Below are 4,868 nucleotides of genomic sequence, written 5' to 3' on the forward strand. Positions count from 1 at the left end.
GGTCTAAGTGATTGCTGCAACCATCTCCTCTAAATGTTGTTTCAACAGCACGCAGTCCTTCGAGTGGTGCCCCCTTTCTTCATGATAAGTACAACGATATCTTGAGTTAAAACCCCTCTGAGCATTTCTCAATTTTGCTAGCCACCAGACATATGGCTTGCCTCGGATTTCATTGAGAATACGATAAATTGGAATTTTAAAGACAGTGGTAATGCCGGTCCGTGCCTTCAACTTTCTCGTGGTATCTTCCTCCTCATTGCGAGGAGCGTTAGCCCGGTTATGCCTACGACCCTTGTTTCGATCATTGAGGCCAACACCGCGGTGTTGTTCTCTGGCTCAATTATTGGGGCAGTTATCCTCCTGCCCCCACCGAGTTAACCTTTCTAGCCTCATGTTTGTCCGCTACTACCGGATTTGCCTTCTCAATGATTCCATAGTTATTGGCTGGTGCATCATAAACGAGTCTTGCAGTTTATGTCCAACCGGTAGGCCTCGCTTATATTGGGTGATTGCTAGGTTGGTAGGGTAATCAAGGATCTCATTGTAAGTCTCCCAATACTTGGCATTGTATGACTTTAATGAACTGCCCGATTCCATCTTAACGCCCAAGAGGTGTTCGACCTCCTTCGGTGTTTGAGTATTAGTCTTGAACCTTGTGACAAACGCTTTCGTAAACTACTGCCAACCCTCGATACTTCCCTTCGACAACCTCTCGAACCATTTCAGGCCCAACTCGTCTAAGCTTGCGAGAAAAATGAGGCACATTAGAGCATCATTACATCTATGCTTCACCATTACTTATCGGTAATGACTGACATACATGTGCGGCTCCGTCTCGCCATCATATAGCGTAAACTTAGGTTGATGGAAGCCGATAGGGAGTGGTGTGCTCTCAATCTCAGGAGGAAAATGGGTGGCGCTAAGCCTTGCTAAGTCTCTGTCCACCGGCGCGGGAACAACCATTTTGGGTGGCGGCATGGCCACTTCTTCACTGGAATGGATTTTGGGATTCAACCTTTGTAGCGTCGGCACTCTCTGGGCCTTTTTGTGGCGTGTATGCTCCTTCAGGACGTCCCTTGAGTTCTCCGAATGGGCAGAGTAAGAGTATCTCGATGTCATCGGCGGATGCGAGGGACGATAGCTGTTATCTCGTGTGCATGACTTCTCCGCTGATGGATCAGAATCGCCAATCCCATAGCTTCTGCTAATGGAGAATGAGGGTGTCCCTCACTAGCATAACTGATTTCTCGTGCTCTTCGAAGGGGTTTAGTCTCCTCAGATACGATGGCCCTACAGTTCGAACTCCCGTGGTTCTGAATCTGATTTTACAAGTGCAATGTGAAATAGAAAAAACACAAATGAGAGTCTAAATCCGACAAATATTAGAAAATCCATTTAATCATCAAAGATGTCAAAAATGGACTGCATTGCCAAATTCAGAGTCGCTACCTAAATATTTTTGAAAAATTTAGGAAACTCGTGACTCGTGCCAAAGGATACTTGTCCGTCATAACCAAAGTGTCTTGACTCAAGACCTTAGGTATGAGAGGGGAATGTCATGAATTGAGCACCCCACTCACGCTGTCACGACCCCATTCCGCCCCTAGTAGAATGGTGCCGTGATGGCCAGTAATCCGAGATTACCAAAGGCCAACTTACAAAGATTCACACACAATCAGAGTATACATATGGGGCTTACATGTGCGGAAGCAATAAATTTAAATCTAAGTAGTCCATAAGAGCTGTGCATAGATCAAATGAAATGACATGCATCTTAACATGGTTTTACAACTTGGATACAAATAAAATAAAATACATATTGCATCTTGATCAAAAGGCTTCTCAAGCCGACATATACAAAAGAAGTGAATTGAAACTAAGAAACATAATCTTCAAGATAATACAAAACATGAATCAAAACATCTTGCACATAACATCTTAGGTGTCATCGCCTTCTTGCTCGCCACCTACATATATATAAAGGGGAGGGTGAGCTTGGATGCTCAGTGAATAATATAATTAATAAAGGTTTGAATGAATGATATCCGAGATCTTTATCAAAACAATACATATCATAGCTTGTAACAAAACATGGGATGAATCAAGTTCATCAATCAAATCTTTTAAATCTTCTTGGGATGTTTAATAACATCTACATAATACATGGGGGATGACATTCCGGACAAAACAAGGGAATAATCAACCCAGAATCGATTAGACAAATCCACCCGCACAAGGCCGTCGGTGGGGCCATCCGTACAAGACCGTCGATGGCAGAGATCTCTCAAACATGGTGCTACATGGGCTTATAGTCCCCTAGCATGAAAGGACTTTCCAAGAATGTCATCAAAACAAGATAATACTTGATACAAAACTAGGGATAATCATTCATACTTGAATAAATACTTTTCCAAAACGAAGCAAAGCTTTATCAAAACTTTATAACATAGCTTTATTAAAAATACCACTCACATAACTCTTCGGGTGTAGGGATTAAGGCAAGGATCCAAGACCTACAAATACATAATAAAGTTTACTAAATGCACTTCAAGAAGACAAGAAGGAATGCTCAAAGATGGTTGTGCAATGCATCCTTAAAACAAGCTTTACATGAATGAAAATGATCGCGACATTTCTTTCCAAAACCAAGTCAAGACAAAGTAAAACATGCTGGGAGTTAAATCACTGTTTTTCATCTAGGGAAAACATGTTGGGTACCAACCAAGTCTTGGAATGGATATACAGAAATGATCTAGGCAAAAATGACCTAGCTGGGTGAACTCAGGAGGTCTTGGCCGAGGTCCCACACCTCTTGGCCGAGGTGTGGTTACCTAGGCTTCGGCGTGTAGCTGCCTGCCGAGGTGTTACAAGGTGTCGGCAAGGGTGTACCATGGTCAGCCTAGGTGTGCAGTGGTTAGCCTAGGTGTGCATGCAAGATAGACTAAAGTGCAAGTGATCATGCAAGGTAGGCCAAGGTGAGATACGATGCTTGGCCTAGGTGTGAGATCTAGGCAAGAGTGGTCTTGGTGACCACACCTAGGGAAATGTGAAGTCTGGAAATCTGGGTTTCCTCCTTGAAGGACATGAAGAACATAAAGGACAAGAACATGAAGAACATGAATGCTAAAACCATAACTTCTTTATTCAAAACCTGAGATTTCATGAGATGAGTTCGAAAACATAGACCTGGGTACCCATACTTGAAGATCTTATGAAAACAAACACAAAAACATGGATCTTGATACAAGCTTTCGAATCAAAACATGGTTTTTCTTCAAGAACACATGAACATCACTTTCTCTTTCTAAAACAAACTTTAAATCAATGCATGGCTCATGAATCATGCTAGATCATGCAATGTGATCGGATCAACATAAAGAATAACAAGAGTAGATCAAGAATCTAACCTCAAAACACGGATCAAACGGTTTAAACTCTAAGGATCAAGCTTGGAAATCTACTTCTCTCTCAAGAACTCCTCTTCTTCTTCCTAGAGCTTCTCTCTCTTCTTAGAGCAAAGATATGACAAATGATATGTTTTCTCTCTCTGTTGGCTGACTTAACCCTCTGCTGGGACATGTGGCACTACCGGATTGGGTTTCCTAAAAAAGGTGACTGAATGACAAGACAAGAGCATGACAAAGGGTGTACAACAAGCAAGGTGACATGGGCACTTTGGCAGGTAATGATCTCGGATTAGGACATAGGCTTCGGCAAGTAAGGTCTCAATGATCTTGGCTAGGAAGGATAACACTTGACCTAGCTGTGCCACACCTTGGCCTAGATGTGCCACACCTCGGTCTAGGTCATACCAGTCCCGGAACAAGATCACTAGGTGCAATGATCAAAGATCTAGGACGCCTAGATGATACACATCTTGGCCTAGGTGATGCACACCTCGGCCTAGATGATGACATCTAGGCCAATATGCTAGGGTGAAAGTGGAGGTCAACCAAAGTAGTTCCAAGATGGCCCTAGGTGTTGGCATGACCTAGGCTTAACATGACCTAGGCTTGGCATGACCTAAGCTTGGCATGACCTCGGCTTAACATGACCTAGGCTTGGCATGACCTAGGCTTAACATGACCTAGGCTTGAGACAGCAAGGAAGGAACAAAGCATGCATACAACACTTAGGCAAATCACATAAGTACAAAACAAGGCAGGGACTTTTACCTAGGCAAAACAAGTCTAAGTCTACAAATGCAAGCTTAACAAGACGAAATCATGCAAATGCACATGAACATGACTAAGACATGAATGTGGGTTATTACACACGCAATCAAAGATCGACCTCTACTCATCATGATGTGATTTTTATAGACAATATATGCTCAGGTTCTGATTATTATGCTAACTTACTATGTGAGGCACTCAAGTATAGACTACGTCACCCACTTTAGAATGCTTTGATTTCATGTTTATTTAAAAAGAGTTTTGAATATGTGTGTAGACGCGCCCGAACGTCCCGGAAAAATCCCGTTTTGTTCATTGGGCTCACTACAGTTCGGACTCAATGTCACGGTTCTTAATCTGATCTTGCAAAGTGCAATGCGAGATTGATAAATCACCAAAGAGTCCAAATCCGGCAAATCGTTTTGAAAAACTGATTTTTAGAAAGAAGTGTCAAACATGGATTGCTTTGCCAGATACAGAGTCGCCACCTAAATATTTTATTTTTGGGAAATTTAGGAAACCCTGACTTGTGCCTAAGGCCACGTCTCCGTCATCACCAAAGTTGCCTCGGCTCGGGAACTTAGGTACGAGAGGGGAAGGTCATGCAATGAGCACCCCCCTCGCCCGATCAAAGATCAGCCTTTACTAACATGATATTTTATTTTTGAAAACACATGTGCTTTTATTCCGGTT

The sequence above is a fragment of the Camellia sinensis genome, chromosome 11 (assembly GCF_055761805.1).
Source record: "Camellia sinensis isolate YWXY chromosome 11, ASM5576180v1, whole genome shotgun sequence".
NCBI lineage: Eukaryota > Viridiplantae > Streptophyta > Magnoliopsida > Ericales > Theaceae > Camellia > Camellia sinensis.